Source organism: Pelodiscus sinensis, chromosome 27 (genome assembly GCF_049634645.1).
Source record: "Pelodiscus sinensis isolate JC-2024 chromosome 27, ASM4963464v1, whole genome shotgun sequence".
Lineage (NCBI taxonomy): Eukaryota > Metazoa > Chordata > Testudines > Trionychidae > Pelodiscus > Pelodiscus sinensis.
Genome location: NC_134737.1, coordinates 4,080,008 through 4,094,443, shown reverse-complemented (window position 1 = coordinate 4,094,443; position 14,436 = coordinate 4,080,008). Strand labels below are relative to the sequence as shown.

The following is a 14,436-nucleotide window of genomic DNA, read 5'->3' as shown; positions in this document are numbered from 1 at the left end:
TTGTCCCTACAACTGCCTTAAAACTGAACAATCATGATCTAGTAGTAAAAGCATCTAAAGACCTGGGTGCAATTCCTTACTCCGTGGGCAAATTAGTCTTTCTGTACCTCAATTTTCCCTTTATAAAGTGGGACAATTTGCATTACCCTCTCTCACAGGGGTGTTGAGAAACTATATCCATAAATGATTATGGAGTGTTCTGATATTATGGGAATGGAGGCCATATACACAGTACTTTAATGATGGAGGCAGTGGTACTTTGGCAGCTGCAGAGTTGTTGCAGTTTTTCTGTTGCAACATGTTCTATGCTGCTAATGTATTTGGTCCTGGCATTCTCCAAGCTTCAGTTCAAATGTTTTCTAATAGGATACCCAGGTATTAGCATAAATGTGCAACAAGTCCTGTTGCTGGTGACAATCCAGACTGTTTCAGACACAGTACTTTATACTTGCTTGATTTCTCTGTGCTTCAGCCTTGGTTGAATGTGGGCATCTTCTCTTAGAGTAGTAGTATAATAAGAGTCCATCTCTGAAGACAGCATTACTTTGTATTTTCAGCTTCTAGGTAAAACTGACCGGCATTGTCGTTGGTTTACTCTGTGGATGCAAAGAATGTTTTTTTATTGAATTCAGTGTCATTTTTAATGCCTATCATTACATACTGATTTGGCTAGATTAAATAAAAACTACCTTCCTAAGTTTCTCCTTGCAACTCGTGTCTGTTTTCGTCCTACTTAAAATGCTCACAGATGCAATGTGGCTTTTATGCAAATCTTAGTCTTTGGGTACTGCACACAGCAAAAAACAACATCTGACAAAGTTTATTGTATTAAATAGAAGGTTGAGAATTCATTTAACCTACTGTACTCAAAGGATCTGGCAGCTCTGAAAAAACAGAAATAAGCACTTACCACTGAATTCACTTGCTATTCATATGGCTGTCACGTGTACCTTTCAACAGAAGTTCGAGTGCAATTCAATTTTAATAAATAGATGCTTAAAATAATGCTGTGTAGAATGTATCCATCTTATTGTATTAAACTTAAAACCTCAACTCCTAAGCCATCAGATTTCAGTCCAGCAGGCTGTTCACCTACAAATGAGATTGTGCACCCAATACTCCTAAGACAACAGCATTAAACTGAAAATTGTAAGAAGTCTCAACTCAAACTATTCTGCTGTTGGGGACTTTTAGAGCTTTGAAGCTTAATTAGGGAGTGAAGAATAAGTCAAGGGTGTAGCTGGGGTAGTTTCCAAATCTTCACTCTGATGCAAACTCCTGGGCAAAGAAAAAGGCCCGGAGCAGCTTCAGTCCCCAGATCCAAGGGAGGGTTCTCCTGATTCAGGCATCATGGAATTAATCTGTAGGCTAGCCCTAAAGAACCTGCTCATACACTTCTGTGTATTGAACAGTGATTCTCAAATCCCCACTTCCATCCCACCATGTGCAAATCCCTAAAGAATATCACTGAGGTGCAGATCCTTTGGGAAATGGCCCCACAGGGATCCACGGACCACAGATTTAAAACCACTGATCTAGGGAATGCCACAGCTGTGGTCAGGGATGGTGGACAGCCAGAGGACAGTTTGTCATAGTACACAAGCCCCTGGGCAGCTCAGAAATGAGCAGGGGAGGGAGGTTAAAGAGTAACTTACAGCCACCTTGCCCCTGTTTCTTTGGGCTGGCATAGGTACAGCACTGAGTCCCACCCTGAATGCTTACCTAAAGCCTTTGAAATTGGCCTGGCTAATTCATGAGTTCATGGGTCCTTAGGTACCTCTTGCTCCTGACCAGTTCATTGAAATTAAAGTATCTGAATGTTTCAGATCATGCCCCCCTATTCCCAAACGAAACACACCAACACCCTCTGTGCCAAAAGAAGAAGTGGAGATCTGGGCACATTACCTGTGGTAATATTTACAGAAAGTAGACCTCACTGCAAGCTTATTCACACCAGGATTTTGAGCAGAGTAATTTCAGTGGAGTTATTCTTGATTTTCCTGGTTGTCAGTGAAGCCAGAAGTATGCCAAATCCATTCACACCTTTGCAGATGTTGTGAAACGTCCCCTCTTTCCCAGGTTTCACTGACCAGGTTTAGAAACTGCCTCACAAACTTGTTTAAAAACTTTGTCCCTCCATCTAATCGGTCTGTCCAGCTGTCAAGAGCCCATAGCTATGGTATCGGAGCAGTAAACGTAGTACATTTACAGCTGCATAGCACTGCCCATCTGGTTGATGGGTATTTTTTTTAAAATATCAAAATCTTAGAATTACTCCATCAGGCAGAGGGGTTCTTTTCAGGCTAGCAGCTGGGAATGGACCACACAGAGTCAAGATGAAGATACGTTTGTTTTACTGTGGTTTTGTTTTCTACTTTTTTTGAGCCGTGCAACGATCCAAGGACAGAGCCTTTAAACAGTGACCCTGACTGCTGCAGGAATTTCTCACCTCAGTGTGGTATCTATTCATGCACTGCAAAATAGGATGAACTAGAGGACCAATCTTTAATTCCCTTGCAATAATAATGCCTAGTTTTTATATAATGTTTTTCATTCATAAATCTCCAAGTGAATGAGATCAATGGTTAGTTTGAATAGGAAGCTTGCTCTAATATTATTTTAAGTCTGTTGTGTGTATAGTGTTTCACCTCTATTGGGTAGAGCCACCCAATTTACATTATAATAAATCTGCCTCACTGTAAAGATTTTATTCTTTCACTGAATTAACCACCAGTGCAAAGCTAAATGACACTACAGTCCTTGCGATGCACAGTTCTGCTCTGAACTCAATTCCAAAAAAAATATTCACTACAGAGATACTTGGCTCCAAATGGAAGAAAAAACCTCAGCCACAACTATAACATTTTAACTCTCCAGAATGACCTCAGAGGAAGGGCACAGTGCAGATAGGTAACAAATGCATCCTGAACGCTATTTGAGGAAATCAACATCCAGGCTAAAAATGAGCTTGACAGGTCCTAACAGATGATAAAGCATATGAACTACTTTCTGCAACAGTAAGTATGGCTTAAAGCATCTTGTGGCAGAACACCACCTCTGGCTGGAGTGCTGGGAAAAAAAAATATCACTCAACTTTACTGCTGAGCTTACAAAAAGCTACGTTCATGTTTATCCTTCCATTGACACAATGACACACTGTTAAGGCAGAAGTATTTCATGCATATATACAGTGAGAGCATGTGGCTAAGTATATTTATAGTTAAAAGACAAGTATAAACTATATATGCTGCAGTCAGTGTGTATATAGCACAAAGTGCAAGATATATTCTACACAGGGAGAATGTATACAATACATTACTGTTAACGCAACAATTGAAACTCTGCTGGTGTAAGGAGCATTGTGTGATTAGTGAAAAATCAGTCCCAGTCTGTAGACAATGTAGTTTTTGGCTACATTTTGTTGTTAGGAGCAAGGCCTTTTCATTACAAAACCTCAACAAAAAGTGTCAATGTGTATGGGGAGGGGTGTGTGTGTGTGTAATTTTCCCAACCCCATGTCAGTTATAGAAGTTGTGCATGTGTTGGGTTGTTTCAAGAGGGAAAACCCAACAAAGTGAAGTTTGATGCTTTATCTCCGCCTACTGGTGATCAGCGGCACTTCAAGTCCTCAAATTGGACAACAGAGGTGGCCTGCTGAGTAGAGCTGGTTAATTTTTTTTTTTAAAGGAACTTTGTTGAATTATAGCTTTCACAAAAATGCATATTTTCATGACAATTTCAATTTTTGGTGATTTTTCCCCCCAAGTTTCTGCTGGAAAAAAAGTGAGTTTAAGAACATCTCAAAGTATAGGGAAATGTTTTAATGAAAACTTGTTTCATTTTACTTTTATTTTATGGAAAATAAATGCTAGCTTTCAAGCAGAGCTATTGCAGTGGCTACCTGGAGCACCAACACAGCCAACAACTTGCATTCTACGATAGGCAGGACTGACCTGATGCTTCAGGACAGCTGGTAAGACACTGGTGACTTGCTTTGTAATTCGGGGATAGGCACTGGAATAAGCAATAAAGTCAGACATAAGTGAAGAGGTGAATTTTTAAAAACAAGATTAAATTTTAACTACATCAGGCCTTACCTTTTCCTTCTACCTATGATTATATGGCCCTATTTCAGCAAGGTTATTTGAGGTCAATAGGACTATTAGTTTGCTTAGTATCATGCACGTGCTTAAATACTTTGGGGTATGAATATTGGGGGGCAGGTAGCGCATGGGTGTTGCTGGCTGATATTTTATGGACCACTTTCTTCACTGGGTTTTTCCCTGGATCTTTTTTGTAGATGTTTATTTACGCCTGGGGCCTTTTCTCCTTTAAATAATTAATTGCTTGGTTTTAGATTATTGTTCATGTCCCTTTTTTCCACCCCTAGTCTGGCTTCACAATTAAAAGTTCCTTATTTATTAGTAATGACTGAGTATTAAAAATAGGCAAATGCTTTGCTTCGTTGACGTTAATCATCCCTTTCTGAGAGCAGTATAGCATACAGATTCTCATGCTTCGGTATGTTGGCCAAGTTCTACCTAAAGGTATTAAGCAGAAATGTTACGTATGAGTAAGTCATCTTATCACAGCCTCCTCTACGGTTCTGGCACCTCTCTGAAGTACCGGGGACCAACCGATTTCAGAAACAGGATAGAGTAGGTAGACCAGAGTTCCAATGCAGCATAGCAATTCCTGTGTACCGAATAGAGGTGGGAAAAGACATTTCTTCCATGTAAGCAGTCTGACTGAGAAGCAGGTAATTCCCAGTATGCTTAGGGTTTTAAAAAGGACTGTGCCAGTCCCGATCTTATCACAGAATGTGGTAATTGAAGGCTAGAAGTTGGCCACTTTTTTCTTCCAAATGGGATCTTATGAACATCTGAAGTTTCTCAGTACTTTCATGCTCATTTTTTTTCCCCAGGAATTCTTTTCATTACTTAGTCTTTTTAAACAGCATTGAATTTCTTTCATCTTCAGCGTTCTCTGTTCATCAGATTTTAAGAAGAAACCTAGGTAACTTTGAAATGCATTGCTCTTCCATCCTGCTGTACAGGGTGGCCAGCAGCTTCTCTCCACTCTAATAAGAATTGTAAATGTGACCCCTCTAAAGTAATACAGCCAATGTCATCTCCTGTAAAATAAAAGACAGTAAAGCCTACTTTATAAGGCTAAGTAGAGGGGATTGTATTCGTTTGAGCTAATTAAGCAGATGGACAGCCTCTCTGATAAACAGGAGGTGGCCAGAACACGTGAGCTAGGGAGCGAAGTAATATGTCTTCAGATTCTTTTTTCTCCAAACATAGGGATCATATTCTTGTACCCAGCTCTGACCACATAGGGACAGATGAACTTTCATTTCCCCTCCTCTCACATCCTCCATCTGTTGGCACATATAGTTTGATATACCATCATTCTGATGAGCAAAAGAGAAAGTAGAAGCCTTCTCTTTTTAAGAGAAGGGGAAAACTGTTTTGGATCCTATTGCATGGTACAATTGCAAGTTCAAGCAGAGGAAAACACTTTTTCCTAAAACATGGCTCATGTGTGACCATGTCAGGTACCTATGGATATGAGCACCTCTAAACATCAAACCCCTCTGACTTCAGCATCCAAGTATTGATCTGTGTGTGCAATGTCAGGTACACTATTGTAACTTTGTGGTTGCCTTTACACGCTCCCTCAGAGTGTGACATTGCTATCAGGGGACTCTGAAATTTCACTCAACACCTCCTTCCTTTTATAGTCCCATGAAAATTCACTAAGGAACAGTTTTCCAAGGTAATTGATTAGTAAGCACGCAGCCTTATAAGATCCACAAAGTCAATCTTCAAATGAAGGACAGACTCATGGAGAAAATTGCATCAGCTATGACAGGTACCTAGCAAGGCAACTGAAGCATCATCAAGTTATTGGGAAAATTTTCCTGACAGGATCAGTTTCTTGTGGAATCCTCATTTTGAAGTGGAAACCAGAGAAAATCAGTTTTAAAATGTGGGACTATTGTTATTTCCCCATAACATGTGTTGTAAGAATCATCCAGCCATGGTAACAAATATACCAGCATAGCCAGACAACCAGGCCAATCAGTGTTGCAAGAGAGGATGGCAATGGAAAACTTGAAAGAGGCTGAGTCACAAATGGCTACTTGGTGTCTAACTCTGCCACAGAACACTCATTCCATTTTTTAATGGATAACTTCAAATGGAATTGAAGCTGGTGGCTGGTTTGACTGACTAACTTTAAGAGCACTTTATCAGGGGGAGGGGAAGAAGGGTGCAATCTCCAGATTAGCAGAAGAATGACATCTAGGAAACCTGGAAGTACTGCACAGAGCCATACAGTTGGCCTGTCCAGCACAATACATCTCTTTCCCATTGTTACTTAAGGGCTTGTTGAACAAAACCCCCATAGAGTAACTTGGTCATAGGGCAAACTTCTTTATAATCCCTTAAGCTTGAAGTGATATTCCTTATATCATCTTCATGTAACCAGGGTATCTTATATTAACTCTGTAAATATTCAGTGCTTCCTCAAACCCTACTAATCTCTTGACTTCAGTAACATGTTGAAGCAGTGAATTCCACAGGCTCATACGGAAAGCATCTTTTCCTTCACCTCTTTTAAGTGTCATTTTCTTCAGTTGTCCCTTTGCCTTTTTATTTTAAGGGGTCGAGATTCCCTGTGTAGCCACTGACTCATTGAGCAACTTTGGGTCCTACATTCAAACGCAAGGACAGCTGCTTGGTATTGTAATCTACATGCACAGCACTAGTGCCAACTCATCTCAAGCCTGTGCCAAAGTTCACATACCCTTTAAAAATATGATATTCATGTTCATATTTGTGAGCACACTGAACATGGGCCTAATACTATTCCCTCTGATTTCAGAGGACATTTAAACCTTGGACTTCCAGGGGAACAAAGACAGCACCACAAACTTTGGTTAAGATTCTCTCCTTAAATTCCTAACCTCTAGAATTGGTTTATCTGGGCAGTCCATTCATTTTCATCACCTAGCTTCTTGAAGATGCTTTGCCAGTAATATTCCCTTTTTGGCATGCATGGTAGCTCAGGGAGGAATATATTTCACAATTTCAAGTTGAGCTCAACTTTAATTGGAAATTCTCACACCCAGTAAATGATGAATGACTTTCCATAATGTTTTGTTGACCAACACATGTACACTGTGTCAGGCGTCGTAAGAGAATGCCATATGCAGTATGAAAATCTAATTATTTAGTAACAGCTGCTGCAATTACTCCCCCCTCCTCAACTTCAGCAACAATGCCTATGAATTTCTAATGTGCTTCTTTAGTTCTTGCTCCAGAGAGACATTTTTGACTCTGATTGCCATGCTTCCAATCCCAACCTGTCTGGTGGTAGAATGGGGAGATGTCATATTTGCAGACATATCCCAAGAAGGTTGGTAGCAAAAAGCAAGTGGCAATTCTGGATGCTTTTGAGGCCTCGGTCTTGTTTTTCTCCAAAGATTCAAGGGACAGGTTTCCATCAAACCTTCAGATAATGGTGCATCACCGTATGAGACCCTGTGTGCTGAAGAACCCGAAGATTAGGGGTGGATTCTATCACTGCAGAGAGCAGCATGGTCACATCTAGGAGTTCCTGAAGTGAACCCCACAGGGCCAGATCCTGTATTCCAGTAGCATCTAGAGGCACCAAGCGGACGAGAAGTCCAGTAGGCAGCTTGCTGCACCAAGTTGTTGCCCTGAAGAATTCTAAAATCTAAGGACATGAGGAAGTCCAATAAGGGATACACACAGGAGAAGCAACTAGCTCAGGGTCATATAGCAGATCAACAGCTGTGCCAGAAAAAAACCCAGATTTCCCAAATCCTGAGCAAGAGCCCTCTACATTGGACAACCACAACCAAATGAGGGGAGCAGCATTTCAGGTAGCAAAAGATCCTGCCTTGCTTGAACAACTCCATTCTGTGGCTCATTTACAAGACAGCACCAGAAGCAATAGAACTACCCTGGCCTGGGTAAGGGATGTGCAACATGAGAAAAGGCTGCAGATTCTGACATGGTTATTCCAGATGTAGTCAGCCCAAAGGAAGTGATCATAGAACACTAGAACAGGAAAGGACCTCGAGAGGTCTTCAAGTCCAGTCCCCTGCCCCCACGGCAGGACCAAGCACCATCTAGACCATCCCTGACAGATGTCCAACCAACCTGCTCTTAAATATCTCCAGTGATGGCGATTCCACAACCTCTCAAGGTAATTTATTCCAGTGTTTAACCACCCCAACAGGTAGGAATTTTTTCCTAATGTCCAACCTAAACCTCCCTTGCTGCAATTTAGGACAAGAAGCAATGGGCTTATCAGAGGCGATATTGGACTCAGCAATGCTGTGACTTCCTAACTGCAGTTATTATAACACTCATTCAAGGAAGGTATAGTCCCTGGCCCCAGCTGCTTCAAGAGAAAGGGAGAGAGAAAAAAAGACACCACACAACTGTCCCTTTTGGTTCTCAGTTCTTATACAGCACTGCAGCAAGGGATGCAATGTGAAAACCTGGATGGATCAAGCGAAGTTGCTGATTTTCCCCCAATTCTTGGCTGCAAAACAAACAAACCGCCCACAAAAAATGAAGCCTAAGACCTGGCTAGAGGGGGTTTGATTTTCACTCTGAGTATCTCACTTTGTCAGGCTGATGCCACCCTTGGCCTTTCCTATTAATCAGGGTGTTCTCTCGCCTCTAATGAAAGGCCAGACAGAGTAGATGGCAGCATTCTGATCTCATCAACTGCCTTCCCTTAGCAAAAGTGACCTCATTTTCATCTGCTCTGACATTTTTCTTTCCATTAGTATCCAAGGCTAGAAACAATTTGTCCAGGTGTTTGCCTTTCCCTTTATTCCCATAGCAGAGCAAAGCAAATCATGAAAGCCATCAGAAAGAGATGGGGAAAAGACCTATTAGACCTTTCAGTTCTTCCTTCAGGGACCTGTCTAAGCTTGATTCTTACAGCATGTTTTCTAGTGCTTCATTCAGTCTAATACTGTGTCAGGATTCTAAGGATTTAGAAAGCAGGAAAGCTTAGGGATTCAAGCAACAGGATGAGTTATCAGCCAGATTCTGCTCTTGATTAAAACAAGGGAGAGACTCCTGAATAAGTTTGCTCAACTCCTACTTAACTCCAAATTTACAGTTAAGGGGCTTGGTCTTCAACTTGTCACAAGAATGCTCCTTTTTCTATTATGCTGAATGATTACTTGCATTTCAGGTGTGCCCAGTGGTCTGCTCCCCTGGTCTGTGTATTGCACTGTTCCTAGGTGCAACACATCAATCATGGGCTCTATCCTGCAGAGAGCTGGTTAATGAGAATGCATTACATTTTCTTAAGTGCTTACATAACTTGGGAGTTACGCTCCTACTGAGTGTCAGCAAAAATGTAGGCCCTTGGGGTTTTAAGGGACTATTGAAAATTGAACATAGGAACTTCAGAATATTGCCCCTTGCATCATACATGATACAAGCGATCTCAGACATATGGAAGCGTGCAGAGACATTGTCTAATGAAGAACCAAAGAGAACACAAGCCATCAAGGCTGTTCCCCTTTCTGGGCACTTCAATTACAGAACTTCAACTTCTTTAGTTGGGAAACTTCATTTAATCTTGACAAACACTAGGGACACCTGTTATTTTCTCAATACTGTTTTCTGAGCTTCCCTCCCTTTTATCTGACAAGTCTCAGAAGCCAAAGCGATATGATGGCTTCCTACAGCATTCTGTCTTTGGAGCAGAAGACAGCTTTGTGTTAGATACGGATCAAAAAACCTTGTGCAATACTGCTGCCATCGTATCACTAATGCCAGATATCAGGTTTAATCTGCTCCATTTAATGCATGTACAGCCACCAAGACATTAACATGCTCACTACATAACCAGTATGTCTTAGGCCAACTCACACTCCATATTTAGCAGACAGCACTAGGGCCAGGAGCTGTTTAGAGAGCAGCAGCAGGAGGCACCTGCCCTGTTAGAGGATGATACCGTCCCATAGCCCAGCTGCGTGCAGGTTCCGATTTAGTAATTTGTATCGGGCTAATTAATTTACAGATTATAATCACTTGAAATACTCTAGCTGCTTTCTGCAATGAAAGATTAAATGCCTATGCTAGGATTCCTCACAGTACAAAGGATTCAGTTTTACAGGTTTGAACTAGGGAAAACATTAGAATATTCCAACCCTGAATCATCCCAGCTCTTGCAAAATTATGCACATGCGGATTATTTGCAGGCATGGTTATTGATATGGTGAAGGTGTCATTTCATCCATCTGTACAGATTTTGGTTCCCATACTTTGCAAGCACAGTACCTTTCACAGAAGATCCACAAAGCATTTACAAATGTGAGCCCTCTCCTACTTGCTTTCTCACCTTAATTTTACTCCCCCCCCCCCAAAAAAAAAACTGTTATAGCAGCACACAGTCCCAGACACATTTACCCAAGCACAACATTTTAACACATGGGCAACATTTTTTAGAAAACTTAGAGGAAGGGGAGTATAAGATTTAACTGGACCAGGAGTGTTGTGTTTTAAAATACTATTTGTTGAGATATACTAATATATCATGTATTTATTCTCTGGGCTGCACCACAGCCTGCTGAGCACAGCTTGTTTTGTTATTTGAATTTCAAAATCATCTATATCCCCATCGTGCTAGCCAGTGTGCAGACAGAGGGAGATTGATTTGGTGCCTGTCCCAAAGAGCAGGAAGTGAAAGACTTGATCAAGAAGGGAATAGAACCCAGATCAAGGAGATGGCCAGGGAGGTGAAATCATTTGGCAAATATCCAAGCTTAAAAAAGGCAGAGGTGCAAGAAAATCCCTTTCTCCAAATTCCCATTAGAGAGACCAGTGTGCTGTATCCCAGTGCCTATATCCATCTCTTTCCAGCGGAAAGATAGAATTTATTTTTGACTGCATCACACCTCCCCCTCCAACCATGGTGAGACTAAGCTAGCATCATATCTTCTGCTAACTTTATTATTGAATACTAAATGTTCTTTACAATAATTTATTCATTGGTAACAACTTCAGGCCCCAAATTGCTATTTAATTAATTACAGAGATAGGATTCGTGCTGACTTGACAGATCTGAAAAGGCATGATGCTGGCAGATATCACAGGGTCTAGTCTGTGCACATGGGAGTTCAGCTTGTCTGTCTGTCTCTGGAACTCCCATTAATTGTAACAAGCATTAAAGAGATAATTCTAAATACAAACACACACACACACACGGGAGAGCAAACCTTTGTGTGTTAGTCTGAAAGCACCTACTCTCCCACCCCCAACATAAACAATTCCAGGCTCTGCAGGATGAGCAACATGATAATACTGATAAGAGCAGAGATTATGTGTGATGTTGAAAGCAGGGCATGGCATTTCCCATCACTGCCTAGAAATATGGGACAGTTTCCCTCATTTTACTGTACATAATTGATATCAGGCCAGGAGCTGCTGGCAAATTAAATTTTACAACCCTTGACATACCAAGGCCTTGACTTAAAATTACTTGCGCTTTACTCTAATTATTCATCTTTTACTGGTCCAGAATTTAGGGATGTCATTTATTTTGCAGAAAAGTGATTTGCTGATCCACAACAGAAGGAAACAGATGGGAGGGGCAGAATCACTGTGGAGCTTCTGAACAAAAACAGCAAAAGGGAGAGCTGTTTAGGGGAACAAAATAAAGAAGTCCAAGGATAATAGATGATGCAACATTTGGTGTTATGCTATCAGCAGTTGTCATACCATGCTTCAGGACATGTTCTAATGGGAAAAGGACAGGAAGGTATTTGCTCCTCCCCATATGTAGCAATAGATAGGTCAAAGGAACTGGTGCCAGCCACCATACAGTATAGAATAATGGACTTTTGCGATTAACAGTCTGCTCTACTCCAAGGAGTCCTACATTTCAATGACTGAACTTTCTAGAAGATTTGTCCTCAGACAGCAGCAGTTCTTAACCTATGGATCATCACCTCCAAAAGGAAGCGTGTATAGCGAATTCAATAGAACGATTTCCTGATTCCCAAAAGTTCCTCAATCTACTGAATTAATTGTTGGAGCAAAGCATCATGGGCAGTGGCAAAAGCAATTCTGGACCGTGTGAGAGTGGGACTGGCTATAAACAGTGTAATAGACTTATATTCTAGCCAAGTCAGTACGCACGTGCCATGGACAAACCCTCCCTGTATCCTATGCCCTCTGATGGCAACTGCTCCCGCTCCCTTATATATGGGAAAAATAGATTTGTGAATCCATTTGTTTGTTCAAGAACGCCTATTAAACGGTAAGAGCTAAGACCACGAAATTTGGCATACAGCTTCCTCCTATCCTAACTTAAAGCAAGGTCAGGGTTTGGTTGTTCCAGGAAAACAGGATATGCTTGGAATTTGATTGTTTTCATAACAGAAAGGGAGGGGACAGAGAGGAGACGCATGATAATCCATCACCACCATGATTGCTATATGGACATTTAACATAATGAAAGAAAAATATACTCTTGAAAACATTTATGATCTTTTATTGGGCTAGACTTTAAGGCCAAAAGGGCCATAGAGAAGTCCTCCAGGCAACTAGAACGGCTGTGGAGGAACCAGCCAATCAGGAGCCAGGAGGAACTACAAAAGGAGCCGCAGGACTAAAGATAGTTCAGTAGCAGCCCAGGCCTGGGAGGGAGAAGGTTGGGGTGTCTTGATAGAACCAAAACCAGCTCAGAATGGGGAGCTGGAGAAGTCCTGGAGGCACCACTCTCCTACTGAGTGGAGAAACAGACTGAGGGATTGGATTCAGAGAGACTCTGCAGAGAGCACTGGAATGGGCTTCTGTTAGCGATATACCCCAGATGGGGTTTGTGATTTCACACAAGGCTGTGTGATTTGGCCAGAGGACTGAGTGGCTGAAAGGCTGAAGATTGAAAGCAGTGCAGGAACCCGCACAGCCAAAACATGGAAGGTGAGGCCTGACCCCATTACAGATATTAACAGTAAACATGAGGCATTAAAAGTCACTTGATGTTTGGAGGACCAAATAGAAACCATTTCAACCTGACAGGGGTGCATTAAATAAAAAGGCATTTAATGCCGTGCAGTCGATAATCTTTGTGGATACTTCAATAAATACAGATATCTATCAACACATTCCATATGCTCCATTTCGATTGCCTGTCCATACATCCCTTAGACACCAGAGCTGTAAGGACCATAGAAAAACCTAAGTAACAATCCCTAGATGAGTGGAAATGTCTGTACTTGGATAGATAAGCCCCATAGTGCATTTCTCCTCTTTATAGTAAGTATCTAATAATCTTTAATGAGTAATTTCTCTAGCCATCATATTTTCCCCTTCCATGGGCATCATACCTCCCTACACCCGTATGTTATTAGATGACAACATTAACTTTGGGGAGAAAAAAACTATTATTCAAACTGAGTGGCTTAAAATTGGATTGCTTACATGGTAATGAACCTTGGCTTCTGTTAAGAATAAATCCCTTTATCTGCATTGCTATCTCACATCTACATTTGCCACAGAAGGCCCTTTAAAACACCCGGGTGTCTGGGCCTGAACCAGATCTAATGTGGCTTTTAAAAAGTACAACGCCTGGTTCTCTCTGCTTTCCTCTTTGGGCCGACAATAGGAGATAAATTCGCTCCCCGGGAATCTTTTGTGGGCCATGCTGCTGAGGCAATTTGCAGTTTGCTGTGGAAAAGGCATCTTACGCTACATTTATCACCCCCTGCCGTTGGCTACAATTCAACCCACTTTGAGTCACCGAGCAGAGGTACCGAGTGGCTCTCCTGCATTATTATTCCTCATCATAATGGGTGTGCAGGGAAGCAAGCGATAAATATACAGCACATTCCAGAAAGGCTCAGCTGGGAAGTGAAGGTAGAAGAGCCAGAGGGTAGGTGGGAGGAGAGAGAAACATTTGCAAAAAACTAGTCGGACATATTCTCTCCTTTTAAATAAACATTTCTTACTGACCTTGCAACAGCAGAGATCACTGCCTGCCTCTTGCAGGAGATTTCAAGGATGGGCTGAATGAAATGAGCTCTTACAATCACCTCGATCAAGATCTACTGTCAAGAATGAAAAAAGGTAATAGAAAAGCCAAGAGAAATCTCCCCTCCCCACAAATGTTTCCAGCCTTTAAATATTCAGTTGCTTCCCTGCTTGCAACCCCCTTTGCTCCCCAGCATCCCAATCCAGACATGGACTCAACACCCTCAACTTCCATAGACTTCAGAGGATTTCGAGTACTGTGCACGATCAAACCTTGAATTTTAAACTTTAAACACAAGCGTAAAGTGCTTTGATTGATAACCATGAACTAAAGCACTTGCTGAGTCTGGGCTTTGTAGTTTACAGTAGCATTTGTCAGCAACGTTTAGACAGC

General features: G+C 41.5%; 1 long non-coding RNA gene across 2 annotated transcripts in view; it reads right to left on the bottom strand.

The window, feature by feature from the left end:
- Positions 1-215: 215 nt before the first annotated feature.
- LOC142820906 (uncharacterized) overlaps positions 216-14,436 on the bottom strand; it is a 99,299-nt gene continuing 85,078 nt past the window's right edge. For both annotated transcript variants that reach the window (XR_012897910.1, XR_012897909.1), the window contains exon 4: positions 216-596. This is a non-coding gene — a long non-coding RNA (uncharacterized LOC142820906). The remainder of the gene's footprint in view (positions 597-14,436) is intronic.